Source organism: Perognathus longimembris, unplaced genomic scaffold, assembly GCF_023159225.1.
Source record: "Perognathus longimembris pacificus isolate PPM17 unplaced genomic scaffold, ASM2315922v1 HiC_scaffold_5932, whole genome shotgun sequence".
NCBI lineage: Eukaryota > Metazoa > Chordata > Mammalia > Rodentia > Heteromyidae > Perognathus > Perognathus longimembris.
In genome coordinates, this window is record NW_025961414.1 from 286,222 (window position 1) to 298,015 (window position 11,794).

The following is an 11,794-nucleotide window of genomic DNA, read 5'->3' on the forward strand; positions in this document are numbered from 1 at the left end:
TGCTCAGCCTCCACACCCTACCCGGCCTCTCCCAGACGTACCTCCTGAGCCTCCGGAGCTGTTGCTTCCAACACTCTTTCCACCTTAGGGCAGAGGATATGGCTCAACCCGGCCTCCACATCCTGGGACTCCACACCATCTCCAGCCTCCCCATCCCCCCCCCCCCCCCGCCAACTACCATGTGTGGCTCTGGAGCTGCGGCCTCCATTGCCACCTCCACCTGTAGGCAGAGGAAACGGGGTGTCAGCCCAGCCTCCACACTCTGACCTCTATACCCAGGGCCTCCAGATCATCCTTGTCCTTCCACCTCAATCTTCCCTTCCTACCTCCTTCCCTCCTTCCCTCCCTCCTCATCCTCCTTCCCTCCCTCCCTCATTCCTTCTTTCCTTCTCTCCCTCCTTCCCTCTTTCCTTCCTTCCTTCCCTCCCTCCTTCCTTCTTTCTTTCCTTCCCTCCCTCCCTCCCTCCCTCCCTCCCTCCCTCCCTCCCTCCCTCCCTCCCTCCCTCCCCAGCTGGGATGAGCTGGGGTTCCCCAGGTTCCAGCATCACTGACCTCCACCTGTGGTGTGATCCAGATAGGGAGTCATGAGGTTCAAGGGGAGGGGCTTCCTGGGGTCCTGGAGGGCATAGGCGAGGTCAGAGTCTCCTGAGCCTGCTTGGGGTGTGGGGGTAAATGGTGTGGTGGGGGAGGGAGGGAGGGAGGGAGGAGGAGGAGGAGGAGGAAGGGGAAGAGGAGGGAGAGGCCATGAGGGAATGCCCTGAGACCACCAAAAACTAAGGAAAACAAGTCAGCTCGGATGGGGAGGTGAAGTAGACAGACAGATGACAGACACGAAAACACAGACAGGAGGTAGACAGACATGGTGAGAATGATACATGGAGACAGACAGAGACACAAGAGGACGCAGAATCACAGAAAGAAAGACAGAGACAGACAGTCAGATGGAGGGACAGATGCACAAACACACAGACACAGAAGAACATGGAGGAACAGAAAAACAGACAAAGGTATAGACAAAGACAGGGGAATATAAAGAGAGAAACAGAGGCAGACAAACATAAACACAGACAGACAGACAGGGAGACACACAAATGAGAGACATACAGACAGATGGACAGAGAGATAAACACACAGACAGATGGACAGATGAACAGACACACAAACAGACAGGGAGACACAGGCAGACAGACACAGACAGACACATACACAGACAGACACACAGAGAGACAGACACACAGATACAGATCGACCATCTTACAGAGAGAGACACACAAACACACAAACATATGGAGAGACAGACACACACAGATACAGACAGACAGGGATACACACAGATGAAAGACAAGATAGAGAGACGGACAGGGAGACAGACAGATAAACAGAGAAACATACAGACACACAGGCAGACAGAGAAACAGAGAGGAGAGACAGAGAGAGAGATGGACAGGGAGATAGACAGGGACACAGGGAAGGAGACAGACAGACAGGGAAGGAGACAGACAGGGAGGGAGAGAGACAGACACACAGACACCACAGACAGACAGATGACAGACAGACAGACAGACAGACTAACTCGCCACCACCCCCCTACCAGGACTGACTGGGAAGCGTGCTCCAGGACCCTGCCTTTTGTGCGAGTCCTTCTCCTCCCAAGGGCCGGGTGACCTCTGTCTGGGGATCAGTTGTCAGGAGTCACCCAAGCAGGGGAGAGGGGGAGGAGAAACCCACCCCATCCCCCAGCCCCCTGAGATTCCCAGTGCCCAGCACCCCGAAACCCTCTCACCCATGCTGGGCGGCACCCTGCACAGCATGGGTACCAGGAGCAGCAGGCCGGGGCCCCCATGGCCACCATTGCAATCCTTCCCAGGCCTTTGGCTCAACTTCCCATCCTGTAGCCTCCCTCTGTTTCCCAGGCCCAGGGAATACAGGAGGAGGAGGAGGGCATGGCCTCTGCTACAGTCCTGGCTGACTCCCAGGGACCAGGTTCACACCTGCTGGGGACCCGAGGTGAGGGTGGACTCCGACCACAGTGCTCACACGCCCCATGCCAAACTCAGACATGAAGGTCCCATGGCTTGGGAGGGAGAGAGAACCAGGCACAGTCCTTGTCTCAATGTACCAGGGAGGCCTGGGCCTCAAACTCACAGCTCGAGCCTTGAACAGGGGGCCTGGGCCTTGAACTCAGAGCCTGGGCTTTGCACTGTGAGCCTAAGCCTTGAATTGGGGTTCTTAGCCTAGAAATAGGGGCCTGGGCCTGGAATGGGGGGCCTAAGCCTTAACTAGGGGTCTGGGCCTTCAACTGGGGGCTTGGGCCTTGAACTCAGATCCTGGGCCTCAAACTGGTGGCTTGAGCCATGAACTGAAAGCTTGGGCCTTGAACTGAGGGCCTGGGCCATTAACTGGGGGCTTAAGCTTAGACCTGGAGACCTGGGCCTTGAACTGGGGGCCAGGGCATGAAACTGGGGGCTTGGGACTGGAACTGGGGGCTTAAGCCTAGAACAGGGAACCTGGGCATAAACATGGGGCCTGGACCTTCAACTGGGGGCATGGGCCTTGAACTCGGATACTGGGCCTAAAACTGGTGGCCTGGGCCCAGAACTGGGGGTCTGAGCCTTGAAATTGGCCCTGGGCCTGGAACTCGGGGCCTGGGCCTTGAATTGAGGGCCATGACCTTGAACTGGAAGCCTTGACCTCGAACTGGGGAACTAGGCCTTAAACTAGGGTCCTAAGCCTTCAACTGGGGGCCTGGGCCTCTAACTGGAGACCTAAGCCTTCAAGTGTGAGCTTGGGACTCAAACATGACGCCTGGGCCTTAAACTGGGGGCCTAAACCTTCAACTGGGGGTCTAAGCTTTGAAATCAGGGCCTGAGTCTTGAACTGGAAACCTGGACCTTGAACACAGGGCCTAGGCCTTCAACTGGGGGCCTGGACCTTGAATTTGGATCCTGGGCCTCAAACTGGTGGCCTGAGCCCAGAACTTGGGGCCTTAGCCTTGAACTCAAAGCTTGGGCCTTGAATTGGGGGCGTGGGACTTGAACTGGAGGCTTAAGCATAGAACTGGGGACCTGGGCCTTGAACTGGGTTCCTGGGCCTGGAACTGGGGGCCTGGGCCTCAAACTGGTAGTCTGGGCCCAGAACTGGGGCCCTGAGCCTCAAACTGTATGCCTCGGCCTGGAACTCAGGGCCTGGAACTGGAACTGGGGACCTGGGTCTCAAACTGGGGGCCTGGGCCCCAAACATGGGGCCTAAGCCTTAACTGGGGGCCTGGGCCTCAAACTCGGGGCCTAAGCCTTCAACTTGAGGCTTGGAATTCAAACTAGGGACCTGGGCCTTAAACTGTGGGCCTAAACCTTCAACTGGGGGTCTGAGCCTTGAACTGGAGGCCTGAGCCTTGAACTGGGGACCTAGGCCTTGTACACAGGGCCTGGGCCTTCCACTCGCATCCTGGGCCTCAAACTGGTGACCTGGGCCCAGAACTGGGTTCCTGAGCCTAGAACTCAGGGCCTGGGCCTTGAACTGAGGGCCTGGACCTTGAACTGGAGCCCTGGGCCTCAAACTGGGGGCCTAAGCCTTCAACTGGATCCTGGGCCTTGAACTGGGGGCCTGAGCCTTGAACTGGGGATCTGGGCCTTGAACTCAGATCCTGGGCCTCAAACTGGTGGCCTGAGCCTTGAACTCAAAACTTAGGCCTTGAACTGGGGTCCTGGGCCTTGAACTGGAGGCTCAAGCCTAGAACTGGGGACCAGGCCTTGAACTGGGGGCCTGGAACTGAGGGCCTGGGCCTAGAACTGGGGGCCTAGGACTGGAACTGGGTGCTTGGCCCTCTAACTGGGGCCCTAATCCTAGAACTGGGGACCTGGGCCTTGAACTTGGGTCCTGAGCCTCAAACTGGGGGCCTGGGCCTTGAACTGGGGTGGGAACCTGGGCCTGGAACTGCGGATCTGGGCCTCAAGCTGGGGGCTTGGGCCTTCAACATGGGGCCTTGTAGAGAGCCAACAGGGAAATTCACCCTGACTTCTGGCTATACTCTCAAGGGCGTGCAAGGTCATGGCTTAGGGAGCCAACAACAAAGTTCATCCTAACCTCTGGCTATGTTGCTATCTCAAGGACATGGAAGGTCATGGTTTACTTGAAGGACAGTACTAATCCTGAGATGTTTTTATTATGTCCACAGGAGTCTGTTTTATGTAAACCATTCAATCGTATCTTGTTTTACTGCCTGTTGTTATTTACCAATTTCAGGGCCTTCCTATTTTCTTAAAACCTTAGTTAATCCTATGCTATTTCCTGGTTGTCAAACTGCATATAAGCTGGAAGTTCAGAATAAAACATGGCTGCAGCCTTGAGTTACAATCTCGAGATGCAGACCTCCTGAACCCCATCTTTTGCCTCTTGTCCTTTTTCTCGTCTTGCATTTTTCTTTTTCTTTAATCCTTGCCCCCTCAATCAGGATTCCCTCTTCCTTGCCGGCTGGCTTGGCAGAGGGCCTGGGCCTTGAACTGGTGGCCTGGGCCTTGACCTCAAATCTTGGGCCTTGAAGTGGGGGCCTGGGCCTTGAACTCAAAGCTTGGACCTTGAACTGGGGGCCTGGGCCTTGAACTGGGGGCTTAAACCTACAACTGTGGACCTGGGCTTTGAACTGGGAGCCTGGACCTGGAACTGGGGCCTGGGCCTTGAACTTGGGGCCTCATCCTAGAACTGGGGATCCAGGCCTTGAACTTGGGGCCTCAGCTTCATCCTGGGGGCCTGGGTCTTGAACTGGGGTAGGGGGACTGGGTCTGAAACTGTGGACCTGGGCCTCAAGCTGGGGGCTTGGGCCTTGAACTCTAGGCATGGGACTCACAGACCTCCAACTGACCCTGTCCTCTACCTCAGAACCCCCGAAATCCCAGGTGTGAGGGACCCCCAATACCTAGTGGGGGAGGGGTGGGACTGGAGATGGGGACAGATGGACAGACAGGCAGGGAGACAGACATGTAGACAGATGGGGAAATGTACAGACAGACTGGGAGGGAGACAAAGAGACGGACACATAGACAGACAGACAAGACAGACAGATAGATGGACACTCCGACACAGAGGTTGGCAGACACTCAAATACACAGACACATAGACATACAGACACATAGACAGACAGGCACACAGGCACACAGACAAGGAGACAGGAAAACACAAAAACATGGAGACAGACAGATGGAAACAGACAGGCAGACAGACAGGGAGACAGGGAGACGGACACACATAGACACAAAGACAGAGAGACATAGACAGACAGACGGACACATAGACACAGCCAGTTGGATGGGAAGACAAATAGAGAGACAGACAGACACATTAACCGAGAAATGGACAGACAGACACACCGCCAGAGAGGGAAACAGACAGACACAGACAGACAGACAGATGGACAAGGAGACAGGGAGACAGACAGACACAGACAGTCAAACAGAAAGGTAGACAGACACATAGACAGAAAGACAGACGGATGGATTCCCCCGATCCCCCCCACCCCTCCTTCCTGCACACCCTGGGCCCCAAGCCAAACGCCCAGGCCGGGCTGCCTCCTTCTCTTCCTCCTCTTTCCCAACTTCATTTTGTGTCTGTGACCTGCCGTGACCCCTGTGTGTGTGTGGGGGGGGGGTGTCAGGGGGCGAAGGTCACCAGGGAGGAGTGAGAGGGGTATCCCTGACTACAAACTCCCTGGAGACCCCTGTGTCATCCCTGGGCTTCTGGAAAGATCCACACACCCTCACCCCAAGGTCACCCAGCCACCAGCACCCCACACAACCCCACAGACACCCCGAGATCACAGAGCAACCAGCATTCCGAAACCACCTTCAACCCCTGCAGGGGCGCAGTCTGCACGAGCACCCTGCTCTGTCCCCGTATCTCCTCCCGTCAAGGCCTTGGTTTCCCTGGTGGACCTGTGCCTCCACTTCCCCTCCTGTGCTATTGGCCTTTGGTTCCCAGGCCTGGGCCTCGAACCCCCAGCCTGGGCCTCAGGGCCTGGGCCTTGACCCCCAGCCTGGGCCTCAAACCCATAGCCTGGGCCTCGAACACCCAGCAGTGACCTTGAACCGCCAGGCTGGGCCTCAGAGCCTGGGCCTCAAACCCGCAGGCTGGGCTTCAGGGCCTGGGCCTCGAACCCACAGGCTGGGCTGTTGGGCTTGATTTCCATGTCTCCCCTGGGGAGATGCCAAGCCTCTAATTGTGGGGGACACTCGGCTCTGCGTGCTGACCCCACCGGCGGGAGGGCAGAGTGTGTTACGGTCAGGCTAAGCTGAGCTGGGATAGGGCTGCCGAAATCCCCGCATGTCCCAGCTCCCCTTACATTTAAGAGAAGACACTGGACATGGAGATTTCGGGGGAGCTGCCCGATGGTCTACTGGCTTCCAAAGGGTTTTATTCAAGGGAGGGGTTTATATAACAGTAATGGCAGCAGGAAGAGGAGAGACTAACTGGGTATTAACAATTGGGTAATGAACTGTCCATCACGGTGATGTCACGGAACTTCCCGCAGAGGCCCAGCCTCTTGGCTCGGCCTCCGGCTCAGCTGGCTCCATGGTGGCACATGTGCTCTTAGAGGAGAGGCGGGGCTGGTTTGGCATCTCTTCTGGTAGAGCCTAGAAGTGAGTGGAGGGGCTAATCAGCCAAGCAGGCCCAGGGCAGGAAAAGGGGCCTGTCTCTTAGGTATAGCCAGACCCCGACACTGGGCTTCAGAGCCTGGGCCTTGAACCTGAAGCCTCAGTGCCTGAAACTCAGGGTTGCACTCCCGGCCTGCGACCTGGATCCCACCCCCCCCAACAGTCCACTTCCAGTGAATGGTCAGGAGACCATGTTCATCCCACCCACCCTACCCATTCCACACTTCTGGCAGGCCACCAGCCACTTTCGTTTGAGTCTCTAGGATATGAAGCTGATCCCGCTTCCCCCATCTTGTCCTGCTCCATGAGTCTCCAGGCAACTGGTAGGCCTCTCCATATCCCGCCTGGCCACTTTCAGTTGGTATCCAGGATACAGGCTTCCACCTCCCCCAATGTAAAGGCCCCTTTCTGCCCCCAATAACTGCCACTTCTGGTTGGTATTCAGGGTTCAGGATCCTTCCCTCCCCCAGTGACTGTGACTTCCGGTTGGCATCCAGGATACAGGATTCCTCCCACTCCCCAATGCCTCCCACTTCTGCTGGGTAGCTAGGATACGCCCTTGGTCCCACCCCCAAGGATGGCACTTCTGGTGGGCAGCCAGTTTCGCCTCCCCAAATCATCTGACAATCAGCTCTTCCCCCTGTGTCACTTCTGGTGAGTCCCTACTTCTGGTGAGGTGGAAGGACCCAGCTGCATGTCAGCTTTAAGGCCTGCCCCCTTTGTGGATGGACGGAAGAAGCAAGGCCCACCCAGCAGCCCATCTATGGACGCTTGGGCTGTCACTCAGGCTGAGGCCCTGCCCTTGTGACAGTGTAGGGATGCCCCGGCTGTCCATCACCTTGAGGCCCCACCCTCCAGTCCATGGATGGATGCATGCGCCATCACTCAGGGCAAAGCCCCAACCCATTTCAGTCTCAGGTTCTTTGCCAGGAGTGAGGGGCAAGATGGGTGCCTGGAGTGCACTGCATATGCGTGGGATGGGTGCCTGGAGTTCACTGCACATGTGCGGGATTGGAGGTCAGATATACACTGCTCATGTGCGAGTTGCATGCCCATCCGAGCACTGCACATGTGTGGGATGGAAGCCTGGACCTGCCCTGTGCATGTGTGGCATGGTTGACTGCACACAAACTGTTCCTGTGAAGGATGGGTGCCGGGATTGCAGTGCGGATGTGCGAGAAGCGTGGGGGAGGGCCCCACACCATGCACTGCTTATGTGCGGGACGGGTGCCTGGAAGTGCACCACTTATGTGCGAATTGGGTCTTGGATGTGCCCTATGCATGCACATGATAGGTGCCCGGAAGCCCACTGCGCCTGCGTGGCATGGTGGACTGCCCACACATTGCCCAAGCTCATGTGGGGGTGCCCTGCCCAAGCCCTGTGCATGTGAGTGGGGACTGCAACACGGCCATGAACAGTGCCATTCACTTTATTTTCATCTTTTTCTCCTTCTCCGTCCAGCTTTCAGGCTGTGCTGGCCTCATGCCACCTTGGTGCCTGCAGAGGGAGAAGGAGAAGCAACAGCAGCCAAGGACCACATTGAGGGGGCAGGGCCAGAAGTGGAATGACATCACACCAGGGAGGGACTCAAGGCCCATGGCAAGGTGCAAGCAGCACCTGCCGCTCTGGAATTGGAAATAGCTGACACAGGCACCCAGCAGCGCCAACACTACCACTGAGATGATCAGGGAGAGTGAGCGCCACTGCACATCCTTCTGTGACAGGGAGGGAGCAGGACATCTGGGTAATGCGGTGGACAACTGGCAACCACGAGGAGTTAGCTATAGGGCGCGGACATCCAGGGAACTCGGCAGATATCCGGGAACCATGGGGAACAAGCTAGGCATCCCAGATGTGGAGGCTGAGCATGATATGGAGGCCCAGGTATGCAGGCCAAGGAGAATGCAGAGGCCCAGATATAGAGGCCAGGGCACCCAGGTATGCCTCTGTTTCCCTCCCGTGACAGGCACCAAGGACTAGCACTCAACCTATAGGGACCTGCAAGGTGAGCAAGCAACCCGGATGTCAGCCCCTAGTGACCCGGATGTCCGGAGCCAATAACAGCAGCTCCCCAATTAAACCAGATGTCTGGAAGCCATACCAGCTCCCAGAGTAACCAGGATGTCCTGAGTAACCTGAGGTCTGGAGTCAATAGCCACACCCCTAGTAACCGGGATGTCCAGAATCAATAGCAACAAATCACCAAGTATGGATGGCCTGAGTATCCCGGATGTCGGGAACCCATAGCAGCAGTTCCCTGAGAAACCAGGATGTCTGCAGCCTATAGCACCTCTCCAAGTGACCCGGATTTAGGGAGTAATAGCAGCTCCCAGAGTAACCAAAATATCACAAGTACCCCGGATGCCCCGGACCCCTAACTAGCTACCCACTAACCTGGATGTCCAGAACCCATAGCGGCTCCCTGGGTACCTTGGATTTCTATGACCCCTAGGTAGCTCCCAAATAACCCGGATGTCCCACTGTACCTGGATGTCCGCTGTGTAACCTGGATGCCCACCCAGGTACCTGGATGTCGGAGACTCATAGCTAGCTCCCTGAGTAACCCGGATGTCTGTTGAGTAATCCAGGCCTTTGCATTCTCCTTGGCCTGCATATCCGAGGATCCACACCATCCTCAGCCTCCACATCCAGGCCTCCAAATCATGCTCAGCCTCCACATCTGCGTCTTTATACCCCAGCCTCTATATCTGAGCCTCCATATCATCCCCAGCCTCCACGTCCGGACCTTCACATCATCCCCAGCCTCCACATCCAGGCCTCCACATCCTCCTCAGCCTCCACATCCGGGCCTCCACACCATCCTCAAAAGACACATCCATAGCAAGTGCCATAATCTCCATACTCCTTAATTTCAGTTGGAATTGGGTGGGACTGTTTACCTCACAAGAAAAGAATGGTTTGTGGATTCTTCCTGAACTGAAAGAAGAGATGGCCAAGAATAGAATTTGTATAGATTTTGAGCTGGCAATTCCAACCTCTGGACTGGCATATGTTTTTAAAGTCATAGCACTTTATAAAAGCATTAATAAATCTTCAGCAAATGTCCTTATCATACATGGTGATAATGAACTCTTACTAGGTATGATGAGGTATATTGAGCACTTTTTAATAAAAGGCAAAATTTGAATCTTGAACACACAGTTGGAGTTTACCATGAGGAGGAGATATTTCATGCTAGATTCATTACATGTACCGCTCATTCTTTTACACCATCATCAGGATGTTTCTGGATTCACAGATGTTGTCAAGTCAGTTAACCCTTTCAAATACTCTGAAGACTTTTTCCTTGCTTGGCTCTCTTTTAATTGGTCAGATTCTGGGTCTGACTGTGTAACATGGGAGAACTGTCCTCATGATGCTTCCTTGGATTGGTTGCCTCAGCACATTTTTGCCATAACTATGACTGGACACAGTTACAATACATACAGTGCTGTGTATGCTGTGGCCCAGGCTCTCCATGAGGTGTATCTTCATCAAACAGAAACACAAACAGTGGGAAATAGGAAAGGGACCGTGCCTTTGCCTGCACAGGTAAGGCCTTCTGTGTTAGAGGTACATGCCATGAGCAACAGTCACTTCCCAGGTAGTTTCCTTACAATATGGAATTTAAATATTTTAGGTAAGTTTCCAAGATCTAAGTAATAATATTTTTTAAATGTCTGGGAGGTACTCTAGACATGTATTTTTGTGCTCTTCAGGAAAAGCAGGCCATGAAAAGAATCCAGTGAGTTATTTTATAAATTATTTTAGACAAATAGCCTCAACATTCATAGCAGATGTTTTGACAACTGTATATTCACCTTTTCCCTATGAGTTTCTTTCGAAATAGCAGAATTATCTATATTTTTATGAGGTACCTAGTTTCTGTTTATGTCATGCATTAATTTTTTTAATTCAAAAATTTTATTGTAAAGGTGATATACAAAGGGCTTACAGTTACATAAGTAAGGTGATGAATATATTTCTTTTTATGATAATATTTTTTTCTTTTTTACTGTCAAAGTGACATACAGAGAAGTTACAGTTTCATACGTTAGGCACTGGATACATTTCTTGGACTGTTTGTTACCTCTTCCTTCATTCCCTCCTCCTTGCTTCCCCTTTCCCTCTCCCCCATGAGTTCTTCAGTTGGTTTACACCAAACAGTTTTGCAAGTATTGCTTTTGTATTCGTTTGTCTTTTTATCCTGTGTCTCTCGATTTTGGTATTCCCTTTCAGTTTCCTGGTTCTAATACCAGTATATACAATTTGCAATGTACTCAGATAAGATACAGTGATAGTTCAGGTACAACCACAGGAAGAGGATACAAGAGGATCATCAACAATAGAAGCTACAATTTCACATGGCATGTTGAAAGTAATTACAACAGTGATATATCACTCGTTTCCATAACATGAAGCTCATTTCACTTAGCATTATCTTATACATGCATTAAATTTTTACCAGGCTCAAACTAGCAACATTCATAAAATTAGTGATTGTGGCAAACTACAGTTAGGCAACTTAGAATCATCTAATTCATGACTATTTAGATGGACTGGCTTTTTCTTGAAAAGACATTATTTATTTGTTGAGTGACCAGGATTCAGCAGGATTATTTTTATTCCTCCATAGATTTTCTTCTGGTTTACTTCATTAGGTGACTCTGCTATTACCACTTTCTGAATCAGAAATTAAAGGCAATCAGGAAATTTTTTTGTTCAGGCTTTCTGTCTTAGCTTGGGATAGATTTCACCATAAAATGATATATCTCTTTTAGCTTTACCCTTTTCTGAAGAACATCGAATTTCACAATCCTGCTGGAGATCAGGTGTTTTTGGATGAGAAAAGGAAATTGGAGTCAGAGTATGACATTGGAAACATTTGGAATTTCCCAGAAGGTCTTGAACTGGAGATGAAAGTAGGAAAATTTTCTCCATATGCTCATCAATTGTCTTTATCTGATGAAACGGTACACTGGGCTATAGCATTTACAGAGGTGGGTTGGATTTAATTGTGATGATTTTAAGTACATTTAAGTAAGCAAAATTAAAATGTATATCTGTTTGGATGCCTGCAAAGTACACCATTAATACTAGCTGCCTAGGGGGCTGTGATACAATTATTATAGTTTGAAGGCAGTCCAAG